Below are 18,376 nucleotides of genomic sequence, written 5' to 3'. Positions count from 1 at the left end.
ACCTGGGAAAATATTGGTAATTTGGTTAACAACTGGCTCAGTGATAGAAAACAGAGGGTGGTTATTAAGCCCTTAAGGATGCAGCCTAGTTTTGGCATTAAGACTCAGAGCCCATTTTTCAAATCTGACATGTATCCGTTTATGTGGTAATAACTCTGGAATGCTTATACCTATCCAAGTGATTCTGAGATTGTATTCCTGTGACACATTGGACTTTATGTGGTTGTGTTCAGATGGCACTGGTTTCTTTTGGGTGCTCGAAGTAGGGTCCCAACCCGGGTATAGGTTAAGAATTTGTAGTCGGCACACCTTGCTTGTGTTACAAAAATATATATCTTTATTGGATGGATGCCAGAGGCTACATGTGCGACGTCGACATTTCGGTCGATAAGACCTTCGTCGGGCACTGAGCCGTGCTGGGGACTGGATCGGTGCAAAATATAATGCGTATGTAGCGCTGCTATAGTGAGTACTGGGCGGCTTACCGCTCTAGATGGGCGCTCATCAAGAGCGGTAAGCCGCCCAGTACTCACTATAGCAGCGCTACATACGCATTATATTTTGCACCGATCCAGTCCCCAGCACGGCTCAGTGCCCGACGAAGGTCTTATCGACCGAAACGTCGACGTCGCACATGTAGCCTCTGGCATCCATCCAATAAAGATATATATTTTTGTAACACAAGCAAGGTGTGCCGACTACAAATTCTTAACATTGGACTTTATGTTAGTGGTAAAATTTGGTCGATATATTCAGTGTTTATTTGTGAAAAATAGCAAAATTTTGAGAAAATTTTGAAAAAATAGAATTTTTCTGATTTTAAATGTATCTGCTTGTAAGACAGATAGTAATACCACACAAAATAGTGACTAGTTCACATTTCCCATATGTCTACTATATGTTGGCATCATTTTTTGAACATTTTCTAGGACGTTACAAGGCTTAGAACATAAGCAGCAATTTCTCATATTTTGAAGAAAATGTCAAAAGCCTTTTTTTTTAGGTAGCAGTTCAGTTCTGAAGTGGCTTTGAGGGGCCTATATATTAGAAACCCAAATAAACACCCCATTTTAAAAACTAGACCCTCAAAGTATTTAAAACAGCATTTAGAAAGTTTCTTAACCCTTTAGGCATTTCACAGGAATTTAAAGCAAAGTAGAGGTGAAATTTACTAATTAAATTTTTTTTATGCAGAGAATCCTTTTTATTCAATTTTTTTTCTGTAAAACAGAAGGTTTTACCAGAGAAAAGCAAATCAATATTTATTGACCAGATTCTGAAGTTTTTAGAAATATCCCACATGTGGCCCTAGTGTGGTAATGGACTGAAGCAACGGCCTCAGAAGCAAAGGCGCACCTAGAGGATTTTGAGGCTTCCTTTTTATAAGAATAAATTTTAGGCACTATGTCCAGTTTGAAGAGGTCTTGTGGTGCCAAAACCGTGGAAACCCCCCAAAAGTTACCCCATTTGGCAAACTACGCCCCTCAAGGAATTTATCGAGGGGTATAGAGAGCATTTAGACTCCACAGTTTTTTTTTTTTGCTGCATTTTGTGGAATTAGGCTTTACAATTGAAAATCAAGTTTTTCCGCTAAAAGGAATAAAATAGAAAAAACACCCCAACATTTGAAAATAAATTTCCCCCGATTACGGCAATACCCCATATGTGGTTATAAACTGCTGGTTGAACAAATGGCAGCGCTCAGAAAGGCAGGAGCGCTATTTGGCATGTAGATTTTGCTGGATTTGTTTCTGGGCGCCGTCGTATTTGCAGAGCTTGAGGTACCAGTACAGGGGAAGACCCCTAATAGTGCCATATTTTGGAAACTAGACCCCTTGAGGAATTCATTGTAGTTTTCAGGGGGTGCATGCAACTTTTTGATCAGTTTTTATTCTTTTTTTTAAGAGGCATGGTGATTAAAAAACAACAATTCTACTATTGTTTTTTTATACCTTTTTTTTTACATCGTTCACTGTGCGCTATAAATGACATATTCACTTTATTCTGCGAGGCGATACGATTACGGCGATACCATATGTATATAGTTGTTTTTTTTTTATCTCTTATGGCGTTTGCACAATAAAATACTTTTTATAAAACATTATTTACTTTTTGTGTTGCCTTATTCTAAGAGCCATAACTTTTATAGTGGAGTGCAGTGCAGTGTATTAGAGCCGTCAGCTACTCACTAGGCTTCCATAGATGGCATAGCTGGAGGACATTGTTAGGAGGATAATGTAATACTACTAATAAAAATAGGTGAGTATTGGTTGTGTTTTTTAAATTTAGGACATTTGCAGCTGTTTGTAAAAAATTGGATAACCACTTTAACACAAATAAGCTTGGTAATTAACCTGTTAGTGACCGCCAATATACCTTTATACCTTTTTAAGGTGGTCACTAATGTGCCTTATTCCTCAACGCCACCTATTTACGTCTCTGTGGCATAAATACAGTATGGCATGGGTATCCTATGCCGGGTAGAGCGGGTGTTCTGGTGTCTAATGACACTAGAGCTCCTGCTCTAACGGCCGGGATCAGAGGAATCCTGGCCACTTAACCCCCTTACATGCTGCAATCGATAGCAACGGCGGCATCTAAGTTGTTTCAGAGGGAAGAGGCTCCCTCTATCACCCCATCTGCACCATGTTAGTTCCATTGCAATCTGGGACCTAAGAGAAGGATGTTGAACTTCATATATATAAAAAAATAAAGAATAAAATAACATTGGCAGAATTGCTTTTTTCAATTCACCCTGCCGATCAAAATGTCGTATGTACTCCACAATGATACTAACGAAAATGTCCACTCGTCCCACAAAAATATGCACTAATACAGTTTTGTCAATGGAAAATTAAGAATGTTATGTTTCTTGCAATGTGATGACACAAAACAAAATATATTTCTAACAAGTGTTTGTATTGTGCAAAAGTAATAAACATAAAATATAAAATATAAAAAACTATATAGATTTGGTATCGCCATGATTGTACTGACGTATAGAATAAAGTTGACATGTTATTTATACCGCACGGTAAATGATGTAAAAGCAAAACTCAAAAATCTATGGTGGAAATGGTGTTTACTTCCACCACCGCCTCAAAAAATTATTATTAAACATATATAATACATTATACTTACCCCAAAATTGTGACATTAAAAATAAAACTCCACCCTCAAAAAACAAGCCTTTATGCAGCCATGTACCTAAAAAAGTTATGTCTCTTGGAATGCGATGATGTAAAATTTTGCAGGTGACTTTTCAAAAAAAGCTGTCATCTGTGTATATAGGAGGAATAATTATATTTCTGGCTATTATATGATTTATATAGCTTTTCTGTTTTTTTTTTTAGCAGTTTTTCCCTTTTCAGGCACTATCTCTAATTCTCAGTTTTCCATGAGGTGAAGCCTAACTGCTATCATGTCTGTCATACATTGCACACATAAAGAATAGAACATCCTGCTCCCCAATCTTATACTCTCAGAAACAGCAGCAGAATGTAGGATATCATACAGCAGTAATGAACAGTGTAGTTGTGAATCCAGCACTAGGGTGAGATATAACTCTTACTAGCAGTCGCTGCAGCGTCTCTGTACGTCTCTCTGCCTCTGTTTCACTCTGTCTCTGCTCCCACCTACTTTTTCCATTTTTTTAGACCTCTATGGGCAGCTATAGCTAGATCCCTCAGTGAGCTGAGTCCATCTTGTCTAAAGAAATGGATTAAGCAGTAATTCCAGAGTGAGTGAACAGTTAGGGTATGTTCACACGGCGGGGGTCCGTAACGGCTGAAATTACGGGGATGTTTCAGCCTGAAAACATCCCCGTAAGTTCAGCCGTAACGGCATGTGCAGGCGCTTGAACGCCGCGTCAATTACGGCCGTAATTAGCGCTGCTATTCATTGGAGTCAATGAATAGCGGCTCCAATTACGGCCAAAGAAGTGACAGGTCACTTCTTCTACGCGGGCGTCTATTTACGCGCCGTCATTTGACAGCGGCGCGTAAATATACGCCTCGTGTGAACAGACAAACGTCTGCCCATTGCTTTCAATGGGCAGATGTTTGTCAGCGCTATTGAGGCGCTATTTTCAGACGTAATTCGGGGCAAAAACGCCCGAATTACGTCCGTAAATAGGCCGTGTGAACATACCCTTAGGAGTGGGGCGGGGCAGCCCAAATGATAAGTGGAGAAAGAGGCATTTATCTCTAGTAAGACATATTAGAAAGATTATTGTACTATTGATTTATGCCAAATTGTGTACATCGGGGATAACACTATTTCTGGACATTATATAACTTGTATTCTGTATTTTTTTGTTTACCAATTTTCCCCTCTGCAGGCTCTATTTCCACTAATGTCTGCCTGGGATCTGCGGGCAGCAGGCAAATTGGGAATCGTTTGATCCCCGTTCTCGATATAGGTGCAGGTCCCAATGCTGTGACCCACATCAATCAGACATTTATGCGATATCTTGTGGATATGCCATAAAAGTCAAAGTTGGGAATACCCCTTAAAAGCGACTTTCTACATTTAGCTAACGAAAAAGAGCACTTTGTATGTTTATGTCAGCTCCAATTCCCTAGTAGTCCTATTCAACTAGAGGGACTACTGATTTCTAGGAAACTATTGGTATCCAAGTAGATACCATAAAGTAAGATAGCCTTTGTTTATGGGTTCACTCATCATTCTGGTATGAGACAGGTGTTCTTTAACCAGGGATATTCATGAAGGATTATATAGCTCACCCAAACTCTGGTCACTCATCAAAACGACATTGTAGCAAAGGTCTAAAAGTCTAATTTAAAAAGACTTATTAACAAAATGATAACAAAAATGTCAAGTGGAATTGTTTGCAAGTAAATAACATTCACTAGATATATGGTTTTGCCATACCAGTTCCCCTAATATGTGATGACCGTGGCATGTTACACAATATACTGAGAAAAATAGACTTGCGGATTAATGATTTACTGTTTAAAATTAGAATAAGGACCTTGGACCATTGTGGGAATGATTTCATTGTATTCATTTATTGTTCACCACTTAGATTGTATTATATTGGATTTTAAAGTTTGAATGTATTCTGTGAGTTGTCACTTTAAATAATCCATAAAATATAATCCACCTGGTGTTCTTGTAGTAGCAGAGATTATGTTATCGTAGATAAATGGCTGTGTGTTTTGACCAAAATGTTCAGCCTTGTCTGCCCTCAGAAGAGCAACTGTTGAGGAACAGATCTGATTCCCATTATACAGAATAAGTCGACATTTAGCTTAGTCCCAGTGGTTGATAAACCTTCAGACAGAAATCTTTTGATGCCCTCCCGCCACTGATCACACTACAAAGCTCTGAGCTCTGTATGTAGTCACATGACACATTTGCTGGGTCTGTGTGAATTTTTAGGTCAGACAGTACAGCTGTGTTGCAACTCTCCATCTCCAGCCCTTGTTTTGCTCATCTCTGCACATTGTAATGTTGCAGGCTCATTTTTCAGTATGACAGACAGGGATGGGGGGGGGGGGGGATGGTGCCTTCGAGTTGGGTTCATTGCACAGTTTTTCCCTTTTTTTTTTTAAAGCACAAAAACATCAAAGCCTTGCTAAGCCTCCAGGTTTTCTGCACATGTATCACCCAGGAATGATTGATGGATGCAGCTGCGGGGAGGGGGCATTCTGGTCCTGCAGCATCAGCCAAAATTATGTGGATACTTGTCTGTGTCAGTATTTTAGAGCATCAGATCAAGATTATTGATATATTTTATATATTTTTATATATATATATTATCAACACAGGTTTAAATGCATAAAAAAAATTGGTACAGGCCCTTTAAATGTATTCTGTTTTAGAGGTTAAGATTAAGTACTATGGATACTAAAGTAACAAGTAATGTTTGTTTGTTAATTTTATGATAATTATCTATTACAGAAGTACATTTGGTGATATGATTATCAATAAAAGTGCTATGTTTGAATACATAAATGCATGAATGGGTGAGTAATACGACCAAAGACATCAACAATGGCAAAACTACCAGTATAGTAGTGGCGGTACTTATAAAAGTTATCAGCCACTCATAGGCTTTGAAACTCTTAAGAAACTGATGTCACATCAATGTACACCAATCATCGCTTTCCTTTTTCAGAAAGGAAGTATTGATTGGTAGAAAGGTTTCTTAAAGCAACGCTCCAGGCATAATGTATATACTGTTATGCCTCGATGGGCCTGGTGGGGGAGGAGCATGACTCAGAGATTCAAACAGTTTTAAATCCAAAACCAAGAGAGAAACTATAATGGAAATATTTGCACTTTTTCCATGTTTTGGACCCACTCCTCGTATAGGCTTACAAATACTAATGCAAAATACTGAACAAAATACTTGTGAAAGTGGCCATAGATTTCCTTTAAACTTGTGTATGTAGGTGTGTAGCTGTGTACGGACGTGTAAATATAGGGTTGTTAGTATACTACGTGTATGTAAATTAGAATATCTATATGTGTCTATATGAAGAGTAAAAAATAGAGGCAGCACTCCAAGAAGTTGTTGTCAGAAAAAAGGTTGCTTTATTCTCCCATCAGTGCAAAAACCAGTGCAACGTTTCAGCTGCTCAATGCAGCCTTTGTCAAGCATCAAAATACAAGTGAATCTCAGACTTTTATACACACCCTTGTAGTGGGATTATGACAAAAATTAACATAGTGATCCAAATACAGGTAGAAATATATTGCACCAGATGTTTTTTTTTATTTAAAAGAAACAACATTGCCATAATAATTCTTCAAAATGTTCTAATGGCATATCAGCAAAACATCCAAAAAATAAGTGGATAAAGTGTACAAAACATTACATCCCTAAAGTGGGGATGACCTGAAGTCATTAGGTATTCAAAATAGATGTTACGTGTTTTAACCCCTTAATGGCCAGCTACATTTTTCCGTTTTTACCTCTGCATTTCAGCAGCTATAACTTTTTTACTTTTTCATTGACGCGGCCGTATGAAGCCTTGTTTTATGCGAGAGAAATTGTATTATTTTTTTTCACAGTTTGCGGGTAGAAAAAATTATTTTTACGGCGTGAATATAAGAAAAATCGTTTTTCTTGTTTATTTTTTATCCCGTTCACGTTTCACACTAAATAACCCATTCGATGAATTCTTCAGGTTATTACGGTTGTTTAGATACCTAATATGTGTACGTTTTTTGTTTTTATTTAGTGTAGGGGCAATAAAATATATTTTGGACTTTATTATTTTTTTTGTTACATTTGTTTTAATCCAATCCCATTAAGGCTATGTTCACACAGAGTTTTTTGACACGTTTTTTGACACGGAACCACGCCAAAAAACTTGTCAAAAACAGCCCGAAAATGCCTCCCATTGATTTCAATGGGAGGCGGAGGCGTCTTTCTCCCGCGAGTGGTAAAACCGCCTCGCGGGAAAAACAAGCGACATGCCATATCTTCGGGCGTTTACGCCTCTGACCTCCCATTGACTTCAATGGGAGGCAGAGAAAGCGTATTTTGCTGCGTTTCCAAACAGAATTTTGAGGCAGAAATTCTGCCTGCAAAAAAACTCAGTGTGAACATAGCCTAAAGGATAACTTTATTTGTAACTTTATTTTTTACCTGTAATGTATTAGCATACTCCTATATGCTAATAAATTATACTGTGTCACTATGACACAGGCTGCTGTTGGGGCAGCACATAGTGTGCCTGAACAGCAGGCTTAGGGCATGTTCACTCGTGTCAGAGTTTTTTCGCTGCAAATGTTGGTGCAGATTTGGGGCAAATTTCCAATGAATCTGCACCAACATTTGCATATTTGACAGGTAATTCAGACGTTGCAGAAAAGACAGCGGACTTGCCACAGATTTCAGTTTTTGCATTGCAAAGGCTGAAATCCGCAGTGAAATTCCGCATCTTCTCCGCAACAGACAGTGCATGCTGTGGAGGGAAAATTCCGCACCGCAGCCTATGGTCCGCAGCGGAGTTTTCCACAATGTCTGAACTAACTTGCCTAAAAATGTATTGAAACAAATGTCAAAAACGGCCGCTGGAGAATTCCACTGCGGACTGTCCACAGCGGAATTCCACAGCAATTACGCCACGTGTGACCATGCCCTTACTGAACAAACAGCCCTGGGGTCCTTTGTAGGTACCCAGGGCTGACTGCAGAGGGATTGCCCGGTGTTTGATCACGTCACCGGGTTTCCGGAGTTACCTAACTTGGCACTCACCCAGGACTCTATCAACGTGGTCTGCTGTAATAGAGCAAGCATCCAGTCACGAAAACATATGACCAGAATCTGGTCAAGTGAAATTAACAACGCAGCAGGACCGGAGGCATAGCAAGTTGCCGAGGCAACAATCGACGTCATGTGATTTTAAGAAAAACACATGACCACAGCGTCATCAATAATCCTCATTAACGTCCAAGGAACCATGCTTAACAAAACAGCGCGTGCGTGCAAATATAAATAGCATCGCTCCGCTGATAAAAAATGACAGAATAATGCGATATAGTAGGTAAATCTAAATAGTGGGATAACTGTAAACAGCTCCTATTTATGTCAAGGCATGCCTGTAAATAAATATATTACAAATGGCACTATATTGACTGCAAGATTTAAGACATATAAATACCAGTTGTCAAACTAAATATCCGTTGATCCCAAGGTAGATGATGATAATTTAATGTATCAAATGAAACCACGATTGGAGTCTCAGGGGTGGGTGAGCGACCTCGTTCATAATTCAATTTGATCGATGTTTTATCAATCTTCAAGAAAGTAGAAAAATTATATTAAATACAGAAATAAAATCAATACAGGTGATCCCCCAAAAAATTACATAGTGACATTATATGATCAACATAAACCCCCCATAAAGTATATCTAAAAAATAATACAAATAAATATAAAGCATAATCTTAGTCGTGTATAAAAATAGTAAATGTAACCTCACTACTACTGAAAAGACCAAGATCAAAACATACTGTAAAGGATCTGCCAGGCACAGCTTCGGGGTTAACGCCCATAGATAATCAGTCTGCACCTGCTTCTATGTCTGTGAGACTGACTCCATCTTCCACCACTCAGGGTGGCAGGCTTAGGAGTGGGAGAACCTATCACAGCCTGGCCAGACGGAGCTAGCTCCCGCCCTCTGTCTATTTATACCTGCCTTTCCTGTTCCTCCTTTGCTTGTGATTCTTCTCGTTTGGTTTCCTGGCCCTGCTGCAGCTTCTTGTACCATTGTCCTTGCTTCATATTGACCCCGGCTTTCTGACTACTCTCCTGCTCTGTGTTTGGTACCTCGTACACTCCTGGTTTGACTCGGCTTGTTTACTACTCTTCTGCTCTGCGTTTGGCACCTCGTACTCTCCTGGTTTGACTCGGCTTGTTCACTTCTCTTGTTGCTCACGGTGTTGCCGTGGGCAACTGCCCCTTTCTCCCCCTAGCTATGTGTACCCTTGTCTGTTTGTCTGTTGTGCACTTATTGAGCGTAGGGACCGTCGCCCAGTTGTACCCCGTCGCCTAGGGCGGGTTGTTGCAAGTAGGCAGGGACTGAGTGGTGGGTAGATTAGGGCTCACTTGTCTGTCTCCCCACCCCCGTCATTACATAATCACAAGCCCATACCTAGTCTACCCTGGTCCCTGACACCACTATGGACCCCCTTGAGACCCTGGCTCAGCAAATGCAGGGTCTCTCCCTACAGGTCCAGGCCCTGGCTCAGAGGGTCAACCAGCCTGATGCTACCATGGTAGTCCCCCTCACCTCACCTCTTGAACCCCACCTCAAGTTGCCCGACCGGTTCTCAGGGGACCGGAAGACTTTTTTTTCGTTTAAATTTCCGTTTAAAGCCCCACTCCTCAGGTTCTGAGAGCCAGCGGGTGGGTATAATTATGTCCCGGCTCCAGGAAGGGCCCCAAGAATGGGCCTTCTCCTTGGCTCCTGATGCCCCTGAACTTTCCTCCGTTGATCTTTTCTTTTCTGCTCTCGGACTCATCTATGACGAGACTGACAAGACTGCTTTCGCCGAGAGTCAGCTGGTGACCTTACGTCAGGGTAAGAGACCTGTTGAGGAGTATTGCTCTGACTTTAGGAAGTGGTGCGTAGCTTCTCGGTGGAATGACCCTGCCTTAAGGTGCCAGTTTAGGTTGGGTCTGAGGAACGCCCTGAAAGATCTGCTAGTTAGTTATCCCTCTTCTGACTCCCTAGACAAGGTTATGGCTTTAGCGGTACGACTTGACCGACGTCTCAGAGAACGACGACTTGAACGTCTTGATGTTTTCTCCTCTGACTCCCCCATGATGCCTCCCGAGGTTCCGTTGCTTCGTTCCTCCCCGGAAGACTCGGAGGTACCTATGCAACTCGGGGCCTCCGTGTCCCCCCAACAACGTAGAGATTTCCGCAGGAAGAATGGTCTCTGCTTCTACTGTGAGGATGACAAGCATCAAGTGAACAACTGTCCTAAGCGTAAGAATGCAGCCGGAGAACTTCCGCGCCTAAGTGATCATCGGGGAGGTCACTTGGGCGCACAGGTATTTCCCGTAAATATGAAACGTAATAAAATCTTGCTTCCCTTTCAGGTCTCTTTTGGTGGTAGATCTGCTACCGGCAGTGCCTTCGTGGATTCAGGGTCTTCTGCTAATATCATGTCTGTGGAATTTGCTATGTCTCTAGCTATGCCTTTGATTGATTTGCCTAAACCTGTCCCGGTAGTGGGTATCGACTCCACTCCTCTTGCTAATGGTTATTTTACACAGCATACCCCTGTTTTTGAACTCCTTGTTGGCTCCATGAATTTGGAGCAGTGCCCTGTACTGTTAATGCAGGGAGTAACGTCCGATTTGGTTTTAGGCCTTCCCTGGTTGCAGTTGCATAATCCCACGTTTGACTGGAATTCTGGGGACCTTACCAAGCGGGGTAATGAATGCTTGACGTCATGTTTTTCTGTTAATTCTATTTCTCCCCCTGAGGTGGTGAACACGCTACCTGAGTTTGTTCAGGACTTCGCCGATGTTTTCTCTAAGGAGGCCTCCGAAGTGTTACCTCCTCATAGAGAATATGATTGGGCAATCAATTTGGTACCTGGAGCTAAGCTCCCTAAGGGTAGGATATTTAATATCTCTTTTCCTGAACGTGAAGCCATGAGAGAGTATATCCAGGAATGCCTAGCCAAGGGTTACATTCGCCCCTCTACTTCTCCGGTAGGTGCTGGATTCTTCTTGGTAGGGAAGAAGGATGGTGGTCTTAGGCCATGCATTGACTACCGAAGCTTGAATAAGGTCACTGTAAGGAACCAGTATCCCCTTCCTCTGATTCCTGATCTCTTTAATCAGGTTCAAGGGGCCCAATGGTTCTCTAAGTTTGATCTACGGGGGCGTATAACCTTATCCGCATCAAAGAGGGGGATGAGTGGAAGACTGCGTTTAACACGCCCGAAGGTCATTTCGAATACCTCGTCATGCCCTTTGGGTTGTGTAATGCTCCCGCGGTCTTCCAGAATTTCATAAATTAGATTTTAAGAGACTACCTGGGGTTATTTCTTGTAGTGTACCTTGATGACATACTTGTGTTTTCCAAGGACTGGTCCTCCCACATTGAGCATGTCAGGAAGGTGCTCCAGGTCCTTCGAGAAAACAAATTGTTTGAAAAGACCGAAAAATGTGTGTTTGGAGTGCAGGAGATACAATTTTTGGGCCAAATCCTCACTCCTCATGAATTCCGCCTGGACCCCGCCAAGGTCCAGGCTGTGGCGGAATGGGTCCAACCTGCCTCCCTGAAGGCGTTACAGTGCTTCCTGGGGTTCGCTAATTATTACAGGAGGTTTATTGCTAACTTCTCGGTCATCGCTAAGCCTCTTACGGATCTCACTCGCAAAGGTGCTGATCTCCTCCACTGGCCTCCTGAGGCTGTCCAGGCTTTTGAGGTCCTTAAGAAGTGCTTTATCTCGGCCCCGGTGCTGGTTCAGCCCAACCAAATGGAGCCATTTATCGTGGAGGTTGACGCGTCCGAGGTGGGAGTGGGGGCTGTCTTGTCCCAGGGTACCAGGTCCCTCACCCATCTCCGTCCCTTTGCCTACTTCTCCAGGAAGTTTTCACCCACTGAGAGTAACTATGATATTGGCAACCGCGAACTCTTAGCCATTAAATGGGAATTTGAAGAGTGGCGCCACTTCCTGGAGGGGGCTAGGCACCAGGTAACGGTCCTTACCGACCACAAGAATCTGGTTTTCCTAGAATCTGCCCGGAGGCTAAACCCGAGACAAGCTCGTTGGGCGTTATTTTTTACCAGATTCAACTTTGTGGTTACCTATAGGGCTGGGTCTAAAAATGTTAAGGCTGATGCACTGTCACGTAGCTTCATGGCCAGCCCTCCTTCAGGGGAAGATCCTGCTTGTATTTTGCCTCCAGGTATAATCATTTCCGCTATTGATTCTGATTTAGTCTCTGAAATTGCGGCTGATCAAGGTTCAGCTCCCGGGAGCCTTCCTAAGAACAAGCTGTTTGTTCCCCTGCAATTCCGGCTAAGGGTACTTAGGGAAAATCATGACTCTGCACTATCTGGCCATCCAGGCATCCTGGGTACCAAGCACCTCATTGCCAGAAACTATTGGTGGCCTGGGTTGCCTAAAGACGTTAAGGCCTACGTCGCCACTTGTGAAGTTTGTGCTAGGTCCAAGACTCCCAGGTCCCGACCAGCGGGCTTACTATGTTCTTTGCCCATTCCCCAGAGACCTTGGACCCATATCTCCATGGATTTTATCACCGATTTGCCTCCATCTCAAGGCAAGTCGGTGGTGTGTGTTGTAGTAGACCGCTTCAGTAAGATGTGCCACTTTGTGCCCCTCAAAAAACTACCCAATGCTAAGACGTTAGCTACCTTGTTTGTCAAACACATCCTGCATCTCCATGGGGTTCCTGTCAATATTGTTTCTGATAGAGGGGTACAATTTGTTTCATTGTTTTAGAGAGCCTTCTGTAAAAAGTTGGAGATTGATCTGTCCTTCTCCTCTGCCTTCCATCCTGAAACTAATGGCCAAACTGAGAGGACTAATCAGTCTCTAGAACAATATTTAAGGTGTTTTATCTCTGACTGTCAATATGATTGGGTCTCATTCATTCCCCTCGCCGAATTTTCCCTTAATAACCGGGTCAGTAACTCGTCAGGGGTGTCCCCCTTTTTCTGTAATTTTGGGTTTAATCCACGGTTCTCTTCCGTTTCACCTGGTAGTTCCAACAATCCCGAGGTAGAGGTCGTTCATCGAGAACTGTGCACAGTCTGGGCTCAGGTTCAGAAGAACCTAGAGGCGTCCCAGAGCATACAAAAAACTCAGGCAGATAGAAAACGTTCTGCTAACCCCTTGTTTATGGTCGGGGATCTGGTGTGGCTATCGTCTAAAAATTTGCGCCTTAAGGTCCCGTCCAAGAAGTTTGCTCCCCGGTTTATAGGGCCGTACAAGGTCATTGAAATCCTCAATCCTGTCTCCTTCCGACTGGAGTTGCCCGCATCTTTTCGAGTACACGACGTGTTCCATGCCTCCCTCCTTAAATGCTGCTCCCCGTCCTTGGCTCCCTCGAGGAAACCTCCGGTCCCTGTTCTCACCCCTGAGGAGGCAGAATTCGAGGTGGCCAAGATTGTGGACAGCAGGATGGTCCAAGGCTCCCTCCAGTACCTGGTCCATTGGAGAGGATACGGGCCTGAGGAGAGGACTTGGGTACCCGCTCGGGATGTTCACGCTGGGATATTGGTCAGGAGGTTTCACCTTCGTTTCCCCAGTAAACCAGGTCCACTTAGAAAGGGTCCGGTGGCCCCTCATAAAAGGGGGGGTACTGTAAAGGATCTGCCAGGCACAGCTTCGGGGTTAACGCCCATAGATAATCAGTCTGCACCTGCTTCTATGTCTGTGAGACTGACTTCATCTTCCACCACTCAGGGTGGCAGGCTTAGGAGTGGGAGAACCTATCACAGCCTGGCCAGACGGAGCTAGCTCCCGCCCTCTGTCTATTTATACCTGCCTTTCCTGTTCCTCCTTTGCTTGTGATTCTTCTCGTTTGGTTTCCTGGCCCTGCTGCAGCTTCTTGTACCATTGTCCTTGCTTCATATTGACCCCGGCTTTCTGACTACTCTCCTGCTCTGCGTTTGGTACCTCGTACACTCCTGGTTTGACTCGGCTTGTTTACTACTCTTCTGCTCTGCGTTTGGCACCTCGTACTCTCCTGGTTTGACTCGGCTTGTTCACTTCTCTTGTTGCTCACCGTGTTTCCGTGGGAAACTGCCTCTTTCTCCCCCTAGCTCTGTGTACCCTTGTCTGTTTGTCTGTCTTGCACTTATTGAGCGTAGGGACCGTCGCCCAGTTGTACCCCGTCGCCTAGGGCGGGTCGTTGCAAGTAGGCAGGGACTGAGTGGTCGGTAGATTAGGGCTCACTTGTCTGTCTCCCCACTCCCGTCATTACACATACATAGTGGGACCATCTAGGCTGTAGAGCCAATAGACAGCTAGAATTTAGCTAAATGCTCTCAAACCATATTCAAAATTGCATCCACAGGGTTGAAGAGTATTTAGCCTACTGATCCATTCGATTTCACGTCTTTTCAGCAATTTCTCCATTTCTCCACCACGTCTTAATACAGGTACATGATCTACAATCCGGAATCCAAGTTGGTTGACCCTATGTGATAATTCACAAAAGTGTCTAGGTATCGGCAATTCCAATTTTTTGGTGTATATAGTCGACTTGTGCATGTTCAGTCTGACCCTACATTTAGTGGTAGTTTCACCCACATTGAGGAGCTTACAGGGACACATCAAGACATGAATCACAAAGTCAGACCTGCACGTTAAATAATGTCGAATCTTATATGTCTTACCGGTTGTGGGGTGAATAAAGACCTCCCCTTTCCACATCAGGCTGCAGTTGGCACAAGCTAAACATGGATAACAACCCTTACGAACAGTCAAGTTATGTGTTTGCCTAACTCCACTTTTAGGACCAATGTCATTGCTAACTAGTCTGTCCTTAAGGTTCAAATACCTCCTGTATGAAAAAAGGGGAGGTAGATGGAAAGAAAGGATATCGTAAAGGTTACTGAGTATTGGACAATGTTTCCGTATGACCTGAGCAATTTGTGGACTGTGTTCATTGGAGGTCGTAACACATGGAATACTTTTCACTTTAGAGTGATTAAATACCTTCTTATTGAACCTATCTGAGTCTCTAACCTTGACCATTTGTGTTTCAATAAATTTTTGGGGATATCCCCTCTTACGGAACTTGTGTCCCATCTCATTCAATTGGTCAGTCAACACTAACTCATCATCGACAATTCTCTTTACCCTCAACATCTGGCTATATGGAAGAGATTTGACCATAATCCTATTATGTTGACTGTCAAGTTGTTTCGATCTGTTAGCTTAATAAATAAGTCTGTCAACAGGCGGTTATGTTGTGTCCAGGAATTGAATAGACTCACAGGATTTTACCATAGTGAACTTAACTTCATGGTCTGCAGAATTCAAAATTCCAAAGCAGACATCTAAGGTTTCAGATTAACCAGACCAAATGAGGAATATGTCATCTATGTATCGCCACCACCCCAAAACATTAGAGAAGTGGTGGGACACATAGTCGACAGACTCCTCAATATCAGCCATATATATATTTGTGTAAGTCAGGGCCACATTTGACCCCACGTATCGGGACATAAAATTGATCTCCAAATAAAAAATAATTACAACTCAAAATGACTTCTAACAAACCAAAGGGAAATTCCTTACATTCTGAAGAATAATCAGTAACATCCAAAGCTCTCTAGACGCTCTGAAGACCCCTATCATGACTGATAGAGGTATACAAAGAGATGACATCAAAAGAGACCAAAAAGGCCCTATCAGGTATAACCAAATCATGTATTTTAGAGAGGAAGTCCGTGGTATCCCTAATGTAGGATTTTGCTGAAACGGCTAAATTTCTCAGCCATTTATCTAAAAAGGCAGCTGAGGGTCTGAACAGAGAATCCCTTCCCGACACAATAGAGCTCCCCGGTGAGCGTGTAGATTTTTATAAATCTTTGTAAGGCAGTATAACAGAGGAGTGACAGGATGTTTTGGAAGAAGAAAGATATGCCGATCTTTATCAATTAAGTCAGTGGCATGTGTTGTCTACTAAGATCTTTAATCTTTTATTGAATGCAAATTTAGGATCTCTAGCGACTGCTTTATAAACCTCAGAGTCTTTCAATTGGCTCTCAATTTCATTAACGTAAAAATGACGATCCATATCAGTGGGTTTGATAACAAGATCGTCGTTATGGACCAATTCATTAAGTACCAACATATCATTTTTAGTAAAATTTTCCATCAATAGAGATAAATCTCTTTTAACAGTGCAAATAAAACCTTCAAGTATATCAGAACTAACAGGTGGAAAAAAGTCACTCTTATTGAATAACACAAATTTCTTAAGGCTCAATTCACATGGTAAAGATGAAATTGTAGCGGAGGATTGTGGAATTTCGGAAAACTAAACCTTGAGCTTAAGAGACCTAAAAAAAGAATATAGATCAATATTGAGTTGACAACTGTTCATTGGAGACACCGGGCAGAACAAAAGGCCTCTTCCTAGAACAGACAACTGAGCGGGAGATAGTACACAAGAGGATATATTTACCACAAGTGGTTCCATCGTATCTATTTCTTCGGTACACCTGTGTTCTTGAAGGGCCCTCCACTCCTTGTGCGTAGATTTTCGAGGGTGATGTCTACCGCCTCGTCTTGTCCATTTTCTTTCTCTTTCACATCTACACCTGTCATTTTTGGATCTAAAAAATCATCATTTAAAGATAGACGAGCTGATTTCTTATTATTTTTAACACATTTCCTGTTCCCATTAGGATTGGATATCACACCTTTAGAGTCACTGTACTGCCAATTATATACCTGACCAGAGGCATAGTCTTCCTGGTCACTATGCCATTTGTGTCTTTTGGCTTCTTCTTGTTCCATCCGGAATTTGCCATCTGTGCTGTAACTCAGTCTTTGTAATTTTGTAATTACGTAGGTTCATAAATAGTGGCCAATTTCTGTTCACAATCATTCAACTTCATGACCGCCAATCCCACTTCTTTTTGCAGATACTCTACATTTTGTAAGATCACGTCAAGACCATATTTATTGGACAGTCGTTCAAAACAAGAACAGAACTCTGCATTAGTGGAGAAGAGATTAGGGCGTAAATGTGAGTGTAGGCCATGTGGGATAATTTTGCATTTATAATACTCTGCCAATAATGATAGATGCAGATTGAGGTTGATCACATGTTTGGACTCGTATTCATAATTGCGTTTAGCATCAATCTTTGAGGGGACACTCAGGAATGCAGTATCTCCTAATGTCCCAATTATTATGCGATCTACATCTTCAGTAATGTAAGCAAACACCTTGGGAGAAGGTAAATCTGTCCTGATGTACACCATAGCAACAATAGTAAAAAACATGAGTTCTTACGTGCAAAGCTCAATTTTTTTTCCAATGCATTCAAAAGTAGAGGGTATGGACAGTACAGCAGAATAAGATAAGCCTCCAGGGCCCAAATGGGTGCCAGACTCCAGGGAACCGAATTGTGGATCCCACAAAAAAAGGAGGAAAGCGGAAAAGCAGGAGCTGTCCCGCTGTCCCAGGCAGCCGGTGGTATGTCCCGGTGGGAACTGTAAAGTTAAATCCAATGCTGAGGCAAGGAGCCATTAGCTCCCTGCTTCAGCATTCAACTTTAGAGTACCCGGCCAGTGCAATGCAAGCTTTTTGGCCGGGGACTCCTGTCTTGGGAAAGCCTTTGACGTCACTGTCCATATATGTGATGTCAGTGGCTCCTCCAGGAGCAGAATCCCTGGCCAGAGCGTTACCGACGCTCTGCTTGGGGATTCCGGCATCTTAAAGTCCGTAACATCACTTAAAGCCCCTAACATCACTGTCCATATATGAACAGTGACGTCAGGGGCCCCTCCTGGAGCGGAATCCTGGGCCAGAGCATTGCCGACACTCTGGCCGGGGATTCCGCTCCTGTTGTGACGTCAGGGGCTCCCTCCAGGAGCGGAATCTCCGGCCAGAGCGTCGGCAACACTCTGGATGGCAATTCCACTCCAGGAGTAGTCCCTGACATCACTGGCTATGTATGGCACTATCTACAGGGGGAGTTAGCGCTATCTACATAGGGGCGTGATGCGGCACATTTTAAATGGGCACTGTGGAACTATATGGGCATTATCTACAGGGGACACTGTGGCACTATCTACAAGGGCACAGTGGCAATATGTATATGGGCACTGGCACTTTATATGTGGGCACTGGCACTTTATATGTGGGCACTATAGCACTTTAT

Source organism: Rhinoderma darwinii, chromosome 12, assembly GCF_050947455.1.
Source record: "Rhinoderma darwinii isolate aRhiDar2 chromosome 12, aRhiDar2.hap1, whole genome shotgun sequence".
Classification (NCBI taxonomy): Eukaryota; Metazoa; Chordata; class Amphibia; order Anura; family Rhinodermatidae; genus Rhinoderma; species Rhinoderma darwinii.
The sequence above is the reverse complement of the archived record's forward strand: the minus strand, read 5'-3'. Positions refer to the sequence as shown.